The following is a 14,792-nucleotide window of genomic DNA, read 5'->3' as shown; positions in this document are numbered from 1 at the left end:
GGATGTATGCACATAAGATGTCCGAGGCATGTCGGAGATGGCTGGAAGCAGAAAACACCTTTACTGTGGAAGATGTTTTATACAGGCGTTCCTTATAGAACAATTTCTTGCCAAGTGCCCTGCAAAGGTACGGGAATGGGTCCGGGAGCACACGCCGTGTACCGTGGATAGAGCTGCAGCCCTGGCAAATGAAGCCCTTACTATCCGGCCGCAATGGAGGAGGCTTCTGGACAATGAACCACGGCCTGCTCCCACACCCCGTCCCCCTCCAATTATATCTGCCCTTCCACCTAGTCGCAAGCCGATGACAATCACGCCTCACAATCCTAGGCCCCAACAGTTCTGACCACGACCTGGGGGTATCACAGAGAGGAGGTGTTATGGGTGTGGGCAACCTGGACATTTGCAGTCTGGCTGTCCCTCCAGGATTTGGAGGGAGCCCCACGCAGCCCCACCACGTCCAGTGCATCTTGTACACTCCACCACACCTGAGGAAGAGCTACCACCACCCCCACCAGAGTGGACCACTGACCACGGCACCATAGATACCCCTCCTGGAGTGTACGGACTCCGGCCTCTGTCCTTTAGCTACTCAGAGCAACGGCAACGCCACCTGCAGGATGTCTTTATTGATGGATACAAAGTGTCAGGATTTAGAGACACGGGGGCATTCTTGACTATCGCTGACCCCCGTGTGGGTCGACCCGAGGCAATTTATCAGGGTCCGGGAATTCCCATTGTCTTGGCAGGGGGGTGTGTTATGATTGAGTCACCGTAGGAGGCAAAAATAGTAATGCTAGCTAAGTCCAGAAAACCAGAGAAGTTGGCAGCTATCGGATTGCAGACCCCTGAACCTATCAACACAACTAGCAGTAGCCGTGGGGGGCTCCTACGATGCCCTAGGCCCCTCGATCACAGCCGGAGGACTACATAGCCTAAAGACAGAAAGGGAAATCTAAACTGCCCCAGAGCAGACCCCAAAGTAAAAGGCAGCCCCCCACATATAATGACGGTGAAGCAAGAAGAAAGAACAAAACACAGACAGAAAGATAGACTGAGCAAAGATGGGGCCCACGCTAGCTTAGATAGGAAAGGACAGGAAGGCTGCTGTCTGCAATCCGTGAAAAACCCTATGAAAATAAGAGCCAACAAACTGACAGTAAAAAAGGCCCTGAAGACGCTAGGCTTCAAAAAGCTATGTCAGTACTCAGGAATATTCTGAAGACAGAGCAACAGGCAAAAGGAGATTCAGCTCACCCCAGCAGGGAATGGCAGAATCCAGAAAAGCAAGGAAAACAAAACACTAATGCAAAAAGGCAAAGCAGAAATCTTAGCTTTAGATGAGCAGGAATCAGACTGGTTTCCTAGAAGTCCACAGAGAAATCACCCGCAGGCCAGAAGGGCGTCGGCAGCCTTATATCCAGTCATTAACTCCACTCAGCCAGTCATCATCATCAGCCCCAGGTGTTTGACAATCAGGCTCACTACCTTTCTTCACCAGAAGAGGGAGTACCTCGGGCCTCAGTAGTGAAGGGGAAAATGAACTCACAACAGTACCTCCCCCTTGAGGAGGGGTCACCGAACCCTCAAACACGTCACCAGGGCGATCAGGGTGAGCCAGATGAAAGGCACGCACCAATCTTTTGGCATGAATATCAGAGGCAGAGACCCAGGAAATATTCTCCTGACCATAACCCTTCCACTTAACCAAATACTGGAGTCTCCGTCTAGCCAGACAGGAATCCAGTACTTTCTCTACCTCATATTCCATGTTACCTTCAACCAATACAGGGTCTGGAGGTGCAACCCCCGTAACAACAGGTTCAACAAACCTCTTCAACAAGGATTTATGGAACACATTATGGATTTTAAATGTGACAGGAAGAGCCAAACGAAAAGAGACCGGATTAATAATCTCCAAAATCTTGTAAGGTCCAATAAATCTAGGCTTAAACTTAGGAGAAGCCACCTTCATAGCAATATTTTTTGATGATAACCACACCATATCACCAACCTTAAATTGGGGACCAATGGTCCTATGTCGGTTGGAAAACCGCTGGGCCTTTTCCTGGGAGAGAGATAACTTATCCACCACTTGGTCCCAGATCTGGTGCATTCTCTCCACCACAGTGTCAACCCCTGGGCAGGCAGAGGGCTCCACCTGCCCTGAAGAAAATCGAGGATGAAACCCAAAGTTACAAAAAAAAGGAGACATCAAAGTGGCAGAACTAGCTCTATTATTTAAAGCAAATTCGGCCAAGGGCAAAAATGAAACCCAATCATCCTGATCAGCAGAAATAAAACATCTCAGATATGACTCCAAGGTCTGGTTTGTTCTCTCTGTCAGCCCATTGGTCTGAGGGTGAAAAGCAGAGGAGAAGGACAACTGAATTCCCAGCTTGGAACAGAAAGTTCTCCAAAATCTAGACACAAACTGGACTCCTCTGTCAGATACAATGTTCTCAGGAAGTGCAAGTGAACCACCTGTTGTAAAAACAGGGGCACCAATTCAGAGGAAGACGGCAACTTAGGGAGTGGTACAAGATGAACCATCTTAGAGAACCTATCACAAATCACCCAAATAACAGTCATCCTTTGAGAGACAGGCATATCAGAGATGAAATCCATTGAAATATGGGTCCATGGCCTCTTGGGGACAGGCAAAGGCATCAACAACCCACTAGAGCGAGAACACGATTTAGACCGGGAGCACGTCCCACAGGACTGCACAAAATTCCTGACATCACGAGACAAGGAGGGCCACCAAAAAGACCGACTCACCAGATCTCTAGTATCAAAAATACCTGGATGACCAGCCAAAGCAGAGCAATGAACTTCAGACATCACTCTCTTCTTCCACTGGTCAGGAACATACAACTTTCCACTGGGACAACGCTCAGGTTTGTCCTCCTGGAACTCTTCCACAGCACGTCTCAAATCGGGCAAGATGGCAGAAAGAACTACCCCTTCGCCTAAAATGGTAGCAGGCTTGGTCACCACAGGAGAATCAGCAAAGAAGCTCCTAGAGAGGGCGTCAGCCTTGACATTCTTAGTTCCAGGAAGAAAAGAAACCACAAAATCAAAACGTGTAAAAAACAAGGCCCACCTAGCCTGTCTAGGGTTCAAGCGCTTAGCCGACTCTAGGTAAATCAAATTCTTGTGGTCAGTGAGGACCACGACTTGATGCTTAGCTCCCTCCAACCAATGTCTCCACTCCTCAAATGCCCATTTCATGGCTAACAGTTCCCGATTCCCCACATCATAGTAACGTTCAGATGGAGAGAACTTTCGGGAAAAGAAAGCACAGGGATTCATTTTAGATGTTACAGGATCCTTTTGGGACAAAACAGCTCCTGCACCAATCTCAGAAGCATCCACCTCTACCTGGAACGGAAGTGAGACATCAGGTTGCCGCAAAACCGGGGCGGAGGTGAATCTTCGCTTCAGCTCCTGAAAGGAAGAAACAGCCTCCGGAGACCAATTTAACACATCAGCACTAGAGTTGAGCGATACCGTCCGATACTTCAAAGTATCGGATCGGAATGGATCGGCCGATCTTAAAAAAAAGTATCGGTATCGCCGATTCCGATACCGGAAGTCCCATTCAAGTCTATGGGACTTCCGGTATCGGAATAAGAAAAACCCTGTTTTTGCCTTGTACAGCCTCTCTGGGGTCTGTACGGGCCTTTCGGGGGGCTGTGCCGGCCTGCCAGGGGGTCTGTGCAGGCTCCGGTGGTCTGTGCCGGCCTGCCGGGGGGCTGTGCCGGCCTGCCAGTGGTCTGTGCAGGCTCCGGTGGGCTGTGCCGGCCTGCCGGGGGGCTGTGCCGGCCTGCCGGGGGGCTGTGCAGGCTCCGGGGGGCTGTGCCGGCCTGCCGGGGGGCTGTGCAGGCTCCAGGGGGCTGTGCAGGCATTGTCCGATGGGACTACAAGTCCCATCGGGCGATGCCTGCTACCATGACAATGATTGACACATTAGCCAATGATGGGACAGTAGTAGTCCCATCATTCGGCTAATGTGTTGAATGTAAAAAAAAAAAAAAATTAAAAAAAAAATTACATGCTACATACATGCTACATACATACAACATGCATACTACATGTAACATACATACTACATATATACTACATGCAACATGCATACTACATACATGCTACATTCATACTACATACATGTTACATTCATACTACATATATACTACATGCAACATACATACTACATATATACTACATGCATGCAACATACATACAACATATATACTACATGCATACTACATACATGCTACATACTACATGCATGCAACATGCATACTACATATATACTACATGTAACATACATACTACATATATACTACATGCATACCACATACATGCTACATACTACATGCATGCAACATGCATACTACATATATACTACATGTAACATACATACTACATGCATACTACATACATGCTACATACTACATGCATGCTACATACATACTACATGCATGCTACATACATACTACATGCATGCTATATACATACTACATGCATGCTACATACATACTGCATGCTACATACATACTACATATATACTACATGCATGCTACATACATACTACATGCTACATACATACTACATACATACTACATGCATGCTACATACATACTACATGCTACATGCATGCTACATACATACTACATGCATGCTACATACATACTACATGCATGCTACATACATACTACATGCATGCTACATACATACTACATGCATGCTACATACATACTACATGCATGCTACATACTTACTACATGCTACATACATACTACATATATACTACATGCATGCTACATACATACTACATGCTACATACATACTACATACATACTACATGCATGCTACATACATACTACATGCTACATGCATGCTACATACATACTACATGCATGCTACATACATACTACATGCATGCTACATACATACTACATGCTACATGCATGCTACATACATACTACATGCATGCTACATACATACTACATGCATGCTACATACATACTACATGCTACATACATACTACATATATACTACATGCATGCTACATACATACTACATGCTACATACATACTACATACATACTACATGCATGCTACATACATACTACATGCTACATATATACTACATACATACTACATGCATGCTACATACATACTACATGCATGCTACATACATACTACATGCATGCTACATACATACTACATGCATGCTACATACATACTACATGCTACATACATACTACATACATACTACATGCATGCTACATACAATACATTCATACAATACATACATAGACATACAGTACATATAACATAGAGTAACATACTTACCAATACTTGTCACATTGTTCCCCGAAGCCATTGTCTTTTACGGAATAAATATTAACATAACAAACCACAAAAATACTCACCCATGATCCGAAGCAGTCCACGAGTGTGTCCCACGACGATCCTGGGTAGTGAACTGCAGCATCAGCTGATGCTGCCGTTTTCTACGGGCTGCAGGAATCCAATGACGGAAGGTAGGTATCCTTCCGCACTATATTCCTCCGCCACTTAAAAAAAAAAGTCCCTAGTCTCACTTTATGCCATTGCTGCGTGGGAATTTCCCACACAGCAATGGCATAAAGTGAGACTAGGGACTATTTTTTTTTTTAAGTGGCGGAGGAATACAGTGCGGAAGGATACCTACATTCTGTCATTGGATTCCTGCAGCCCGTAGAGAATTGCAGCATCAGCTGATGCTGCAGTTCTCTACCCAAGATCGTCGTGGGACACACTCGTGGACTGCTTCGGATCATGGGTGAGTATTTTTGTGGTTTGTTATGTTAATATTTATTCCGTAAAAGACAATGGCTTCGGGGAACAATGTGACAAGTATTGGTAAGTATGTTACTCTATGTTATATGTACTGTATGTCTATGTATGTATTGTATGTAGCATGCATGTAGTATGTATGTAGTATATATGTGGTATGTATGTAGCATGTAGTATGTATGTAGTATGTATGTAGCATGCATGTAGTATGTATGTAGTATGTATGTAGCATGCATGTATTATATATGTAGTATGTATGTAGCATGCAGTATGTAGTATGTATGTGGTATGTATGTAGCATGTAGTATGTATGTAGCATGCATGTAGTATATATGTGTTATGTATGTAGCATGCATGTAGTATGTATGTAGCATGCATGTAGTATGTATGTAGTATGTATGTAGTATGTATGTGGTATGTATGTAGCATGTATGTAGTATGTATGTAGTATATATGTGGTATGTATGTAGCATGTAGTATGTATGTAGCATGCATGTAGTATATATGTAGTATGTATGTAGCATGTAGTATGTATGTAGTATATATGTGGTATGTATGTAGCATGTAGTATGTATGTAGCATGCATGTAGTATATATGTGGTATGTATGTAGCATGTAGTATGTATGTAGCATGCATGTAGTATGTATGTAGTATGTATGTAGTATATATATATATATTTTTTTTTAACATTTAACACATTAGCCGGATGATGGGACTACTACTGTCCCATCATTGGCTAATGTGTCAATCACTGTCATGGTAGCAGGCATCGCCTGATGGGACTTGTAGTCCCATTGGATGATGCTTGCACAGACCCCCGGACATCAGCACAGCCCCCCGGCAGGCCGGCACAGCCCCCCGGCAGGCCGGTACAGACCCCCACAGGGTGCACAGACCACCGGCAGGCTGGCACAGCCCCCCGGCAGGCCGGTACAGACCCCGGGCAGTCCACACAGCCCCCCGGCAGGCCGGCACAGCCCCCCGGCAGGCCGGCAGAGACCCCCGGAAGGCCCGAAATGACGGCGCATCATGATGCACACACACCGCGCATCATGATGACGTCATTTCGGCTGTCAATCAACTTTGAACTTCCGATTCCGATGCCGACTTCTGATATTGAAAAAATATCGGAAGTCGGTATCGGAATTCCGATACAGCAAGTATCGGCCGATACCCGATACTTGCGGTGTCGGAATGCTCAACACTAATCAGCACCCTTCTTAGTCAAATCAGTCAATGGTTTGGCAATACTAGAAAATTTTGCTATAAATTTCCGATAAAAATTAGCAAAACCCAAAAACTTCTGGAGAGCCTTCAAAGAAGTGGGCTGAACCCAATTGTAAATGGCCTGTACCTTGGCCGGGTCGATTTCAATAGTTGACGGGGACAAAATAAATCCCAAAAAAGAAATTCTCTGTACTCCAAAAAGGCATTTAGATCCTTTGACATACAGGGAATTCTCCCTCAAGATCCGGAACACAGTCTGAATATGTTCCACATGAGAATCCCAATCCTTGGAGAAGATCAAAATATCATCCAGATAGATAATCAAAAATTTATCGACAAAATCTCGGAAAATATCGTTCATGAAGCACTGGAAGACAGAAGGGGCATTAGTGAGCCCAAAAGGCATCACCAGGTACTCAAAATGTCCCTCCGGAGTATTAAACGCCGTCTTCCATTCATCCCCATGCTTAATGCGAATAAGATTATACGCCCCCCTGAGGTCAAGCTTGGTAAACCAGCAAGCACCTTTAACTCTGGAGAATAGATCAGAAATCAGGGGTAACGGATACTGATATTTAACAGTAATTTTGTTGAGGGCACGATAATCAATACAAGGTCTTAATGAACCATCCTTTTTGGCTACAGAAAAAAAAAACGGCACCTAAGGGTGAAGAGGATGGTCTAATATGACCCTTCTCCAACGCCTCCTTAATATAGGATCGCATAGCCTCGTGCTCGGGTACAGATAAATTGAAGAGCCGACCCTTGGGAAATTTACACCCCGGGCTCAGTTCAATAGCACAGTCATAACTCCTATGAGGAGGCAGAGACGCAGACTCATTCTCACTAAATACATCATAAAAGTCCGCCAAATAATCAGGAACATCATGCGACTGAGGAGAGGTGGAAAACACCGGAGCCTCACTAAAGGCACACCGACAACCCCAACTCACCACAGACACAGATTTCCAATCCAAAACTGGATTATGAATTTGTAACCAGGGAAACCCCAGAACAATAGTATCATGCAGATTATGTAACACCAAAAACCTGCAATTTTCTTGATGGTCTGGGGCGACCCGCATTACCACCTGGGTCCAAAACTGAGGTTTATTTTTAGCCAAAGGAGTAGCATCAATCCCCCTCAAAGGGATAGGCGTCTGCAGAGGTGTCATCGGAAATCCACAACGTTTAGCAAAATCCAAGTCCATTAGGTTTAGAGCTGCTCCCGAATCCACAAAAGCCTTGGCGGAAAACGTGGACAGGGAGCAGATCAGAGTAATAGCCAGAAGAAACTTAGGTTGAACACCACCAACAGAAAACGTGTGTGCAAAGCGTTTATCGAGTTTAGGACAGACAGAAATAATATGCGAGGCATCTCCACAGAAAAAACACAACTTATTACGCCTTCTGAACTCCTGACGCTGCTCTCTGGAAAAAACTCTATCACATTGCATAGGTTCAGACATCTATTCAACAGGTGGCAACACCTCTCGTGCAGCTCTGCGTTCGCGTAAACGCCGATCAACCTGAATGGCTAAAGACATAGAATCGTCAAGACCAGAGGGAACAGGAAATCCCACCATAGTATCTTTTACGGCTTCTGACAACCCCTTCCGAAAGAGAGCAGCCAAGGCATTATCATTCCAGGTAGTAAGTACCGCCCACTTTCGGAACTTTTAACAGTACAACTCTGCAGAATCACGACCCTGGTTCAATGCCAGCAGGGCCTTTTCAGCCTGATCAATGGCATTAGGTTCGTCATACAACAACCCCAAGGCCTGAAAAAATGCGTTCACATTAGTCAGAATAGGATCATCTGGTTTCAAAGAAAACGCCCAATCCTGGGGATCGCCACGCAGCAAAGAGATGACAATTTTAACCTGCTGCGCGGAGCTCCCTGACGAGTTAGGCTTCAAGGCAAAAAATAATTTACAATTATTTTTGAAATTCAAAAATTTAGACCGATCCCCAAAAAATACATCAGGTGTAGGAATCTTTGGTTCAGCAGCATGTGAATGAGCAAGGTAGGCGGAAATTCCCCGCACTTCCGCAGCGAGCTGCTCCACACGATCAGACAATTGCTTTATCTCCATTGAGAGAAAAAAAGAAATTCCCCCTACGGCCTCAGAGATATAGAGGAAAAAATATACACACTTTTTTTTTTTATACAATTCTTTCCTGCTATTGAGTACCCTAGAATCTGCGGTATGGCAGGTGATTCTGTTATGATTGAGTCACAGTAGGAGGCAAAAATAGTAATGCTAGCTAAGTCCAGAAAACCAGAGAAGTTGGCAGCTATCGGATTGCAGACCCCTGAACCTATCAACACAACTAGCAGTAGCCGTGGGGGGCTCCTACGATGCCCTAGGCCCCTCGATCACAGCCGGAGGGCTACATAGCCTAAAGACAGAAAGGGAAATCTAAACTGCCCCAGAGCAGACCCCAAAGTAAAAGGCAGCCCCCCACATATAATGACAGTGAAGCAAGAAGAAAGAACAAAACACAGACAGAAAGATAGACTGAGCAAAGATGGGGCCCACGCTAGCTTAGATAGGAAAGGACAGGAAGGCTGCTGTCTGCAATCCGTGAAAAACCCTATGAAAATAAGAGCCAACAAACTGACAGTAAAAAAGGCCCTGAAGACGCTAGGCTTCAAAAAGCTATGTCAGTACTCAGGAATATTCTGAAGACAGAGCAACAGGCAAAAGGAGATTCAGCTCACCCCAGCAGGGAATGGCAGAATCCAGAAAAGCAAGGAAAACAAAACACTAATGCAAAAAGGCAAAGCAGAAATCTTAGCTTTAGATGAGCAGGAATCAGACTGGTTTCCTAGAAGTCCACAGAGAAATCACCCGCAGGCCAGAAGGGCGTCGGCAGCCTTATATCCAGTCATTAACTCCACTCAGCCAGTCATCATCATCAGAACCAGGTGTTTGACAATCAGGCTCACTACCTTTCTTCAACAGAAGAGGGAGTTCCTCGGGCCTCAGTAGTGAAGGGGAAAATGAACTCACAACAGGGGTGCCCGCAAATATATACAACGAGCTTCTGTGCATTTGGATTATGGTTGTGGAGAAAAACTGTGTTGGATTGGAGTTATGGGAGGACTTCCTGCAGATATCCTCCTTGGGAACGACATTGGGGAGTTACAGTGCCAATTTGTGGGAGCAGTCACCCGACTACAGGCCCTTCAAGCACTACGTCATCCGGACCCCATCGGGGAGCAACCACCACGAACTGCATCAGAGTCAGTAAGCAATACTTTCGCTGCTACTACATTGGGAGAGTCTTGGGACAGAGAGGAGTTTAGGAGAGAAATCGAGGGTGACACTACCTTAGCAGCCCTTAGGCGAAAGGCAGAAACTGGGAACATGGTAGATAATGGGGATGGCTTCACTCGAGAAAACAGACTGTATTATCTTGTAACAAAGGGCAGTGACCAGGGCAACCCTGACGCAACGACCAGGCAACTCATTGTCCCTCAGAAGTACAGGGCACAGCTACTTCAACTGGCCCATGACATCCCCTTGGCTGGGCAACAAGGGAGAAAAAGGACAGAAAAGAGACTCACCCAAAGTTTTTACTGGCCGGGCGTCTCGCAGTCGGTAGCCCATTATTGCCGCACCTGCGATGTGTGCCAGCGAATGCGGCATCCAGGAGCTCGACATAAGGTACCCCTGCAATCCCTGCCCATAATTGAGGAACCATTTCAACGTGTAGCCATTGACATCATAGGTCCTCTGGCCCACCCCAGCAGGTCATGGAAAAAATATATCCTGACCGTGGTGGACTATGCCACTAGGTATCCTGAAGCTGTGGCCCTGTCCAGTATTACAGCAGTAAAGGTAGCCGTGGCCCTTGTTACCATCTTTACCCGGGTAGGGTTTCCTAGTGAAATATTGTCGGATCAAGGCACTCAGTTCATGTCAGATCTGGTCCAGTCCCTATGGCATACCTGTGGTGTTCGAGCCATTCGCAACACCCCATACCACCCGCAGACCAACGGACTATGTGAACGCTTTAATGGAACCCTAAAAAATATGCTGAGGGCTTTTGTTGACATTGAAAAAGACTGGGAAAAGTACCTGCCACATCTCCTCTTTGCCTATCGGGAGGTTCCCCAAGAGTCCACAGGGTTCTCTCCCTTCGAACTACTGTTTAGCCAGAAGGTCCGTGGGCCTCTCACTCTTCTGAAAGAACATTTGGAGGGAGACATCTCAGATACCGGAATGCCCATCGTTCCCTATGTTCTAGAGCTCAGAGACCGTCTCGCCCAGCTAGCTACCTTCGCTAAAGAACATCAGCGAATGGCCCAGTCCAGACAAAAAACCTGGTATGACCGTAAGGCCAGGAACCAGGAATTTATGGAAGGACAGCAAGTGCTCATGATTACTGCTTCCCCTGCCAACAAGCTTCAAGCAGTGTGGGAAGGCCCTTATCAGGTTGTCAAGAAAATTAATGACACTAACTATGTTATTGCCCTGGACTCTAGCGGTCGACGACAGAAAACCGTCCACATTAACATGCTGAACGACTACCACGACCAATCTCTGCCTGTTCTAGCTGTCTGCCACCCCCCTAGTGATACCGCCGACGACGAGTATCTCCCAGATCTCCTCCAGGTTGCCCAAGCGGGAGGATCACTGGAACAAGTGCCCCTGGGCTCCCATTTATCGGATATACAAAAGGACGATATTGTCGCCGTACTAAGGCCGAGGGCTGCTGCTTTCTCCTCAAAGCCGGAGAAGACTACTCTCACCAGCCACCATGTGGAAACCCCCGGACAACGCCCCATCCAGCAGGCTGCCTACCGGGTTCCAGAGGCTGTTCAAGGCATGATAAAGAACGAACTGGAGGAGATGAAACAACTGGGAGCTATTCAGCCATCTCACAGTTCTTGGGCCTCTCCTGTCATCCTGGTCCCCAAGAAGGATGGTCCAACACGATTCTGCGTTGATTACAGACGACTAAATGATTCCACCAAGAGTGATGCTTATCCCATGCCCAGGATTGATAATCTATTGGATCGTCTGGCCAGTGCCCAATTTGTGACCACGTTAGACTTGAGCAAGGGGTACTGGCAGATACCCCTAACGGAGGACGCTCGGGAGCGCTCAGCTTCCATTACTCCATTTGGGCCTTATGAGTTCCTGGGAATGCCCTTTGGGATGAAAACTGCCCCCGCTACTTTCCAGAGACTGGTGGATCGACTCTTACAACAATGTCAGGACTTTGCCTGTGCTTACTTAGACGACATCGCCATTTTTAGCACAACCTGGGAGGAACATCTTAAACACTTGGGCATAGTGCTGGACTGTATCCTTAGTGCAGGACTGACCATTCGCCCTGATAAGTGCCAAATAGGGATGGCTGAGGTGCAGTACCTCGGGCATAGAGTAGGGGGTGGGACACTAAGGCCTGAGCCTGCCAAGGTGGAAGCCATTAGCAACTGGTGTAGACCCCAGACTAAAAAGCAGGTACTTGCATTTTTAGGAACTGCTGGTTACTATCGCAAATTTGTTTCTAACTTCAGCACTTTGGCCAAGCCCCTAACCGACCTGACCCGCAAGAACATGCCTAGGAATGTGACGTGGACGACGGCATGCGAGGATGCCTTTTCAGCATTAAAGACTGCCCTTGTCACTGCTCCTGTCTTGGCTGCCCCGGATTATAAACGAAGGTTCCTCGTGCAGACAGATGCATCCACCTTTGGGATTGGGGCAGTACTTAGCCAAGTGAACGCCGCCGGAGAAGAACATCCTGTTGCTTTTGCCAGTCGGAAACTACTGGATCGGGAAGTTGCCTATGCCACTATTGAAAAGGAGTGCCTTGCCATCGTATGGGCGCTAAAAAAATTGCAGCCATACTTGTATGGCAGAGACTTTACGATTGTTACAGACCACAATCCCCTCACATGGCTGAATCGCGTATCAGGGGACAATGGAAGATTGCTGCGGTGGAGCTTGTCCTTACAACCCTACAGCTTCTCCATCCAATACAAGCGGGGAAGCCAACACCAGAACGCCAATGGACTGTCTCGACAAGAAGAACCATAGGCTCCCCAGGCCGACCTACCCCTGCCACTGTACAAGGAATTATAAATAACTAAGCAATGTGGACTAAAGTGAGCAGGCCAGAGGTCTGTTTAGACCTCATGGCGTGCTCACTTATTATGGGGGGGAGAGGTTGTGATGGTGTGATGTTATGTGGTTATCATTTTTTGTATATTCCTATTTTTCTATTTCAGTTATTTTCATAGTGTTTTTCTTATTACATTGTAAGTCTATAGCCTCACTGTATCTGTCTCTTGATGACCCCCTGTAGTGCATTAATCCCTAAGGCCCTTTGTTCTCCTCTGGGAGGCCATGAAATCGCCCCAACCTGTTTGACTACCCCTGGACAAGGAAGGGGGTAGGGAGAACAGCAGTTGGTCACGTCAGTTCCAGTGTGGACAGGATCGTGATCAGACAGCACTTCAGAGAGAGAAGGACCCATTTTATCCTCTGGTGCTAGAGTTTTGGAATCTCGTTTCTCTGGACATTTTATCCTGATACTGGACAGCATTCTTATTCTGGACTATCTTATCCCTTTGTGTGGTGGACTGAATATGGACCTTTTCATATTTTTTCCTGAATAAAGGTATTGGAATCGTTCACTCTTCGCTTGCTCTGTTGATTGTGTGATACCAGAGAAGGACCCCGTGACACTGCTCCTATGTACAAGAATATAACTACAATAATACTGGCCCTATGTACAAGAATATATCTACTATAATACTGCCACCTATGTACAAGAATTGCCCCCTATGTACAAGACTATAACTACTATAATACTGCTCCTATGTACAAGAATATAACTACTATAATACTGCCCCTATGTACAAGAATATAACTACTATAATACTGCTCCTATGTACTAGAATATAACTACTATAATACTGCTCCTATGTACAAGAATATAACTACTATAATACTGCTCCTATGTACAAGAATATAACTACTATAATACTCCTCCTATGTACAAGAACATAACTATAATACTGCCCCTATGTGCAAGAATATAACTACTATAATACTACCCCTATGTACAAGAATATAACTACTATAATACTACCCCTATGTACAAGAATATAACTACTATAATACTGCTCCTATGCACAAAAATATAACTACTATAATGCTGCTCCTATGTACAAGAATATAACTACTGTAATACTGCTCCTATGTACAAGAATATAACTACTATAATGCTGCTCCTATGTACAAGAATATAACTACTATAATACTGCTCCTATGTACAAGAATATAACTACTATAATACTGCCCCCTATGTGCAAGAATATAACTACTATAATACTGCTATGTACAAGAAAATATCTACTATAATACTGCCTCTATGTACAAGAATATAACTACTATAATACTGCTCCTATGTACAAGAATATAACTACTATAATACTGCTCCCTATGTACAAGAATATAACTACTATACTACTGCCCCTATGTACAAGAATATAACTACTATAATACTGCTCCCTATGTACAAGAATATAACTACTATAATACTGCCTCTATGTACAAGAATATAACTACTATAATACTGCTCCCTATGTACAAGAATATAATTACTATAAAACGCACACTATTTTGGTCCCGATTCATCGTTCCTTATTTGTCTTTTGGTATTAGTTGTCATTTTTGGCTCCAAATTCA

This window comes from Dendrobates tinctorius, unplaced genomic scaffold (assembly GCF_039654945.1).
Source record: "Dendrobates tinctorius isolate UK_male_01 unplaced genomic scaffold, ASM3965494v1 ptg000070l, whole genome shotgun sequence".
Taxonomy (NCBI): Eukaryota; Metazoa; Chordata; class Amphibia; order Anura; family Dendrobatidae; genus Dendrobates; species Dendrobates tinctorius.
Note: the sequence above shows the minus strand (reverse complement) of the source record.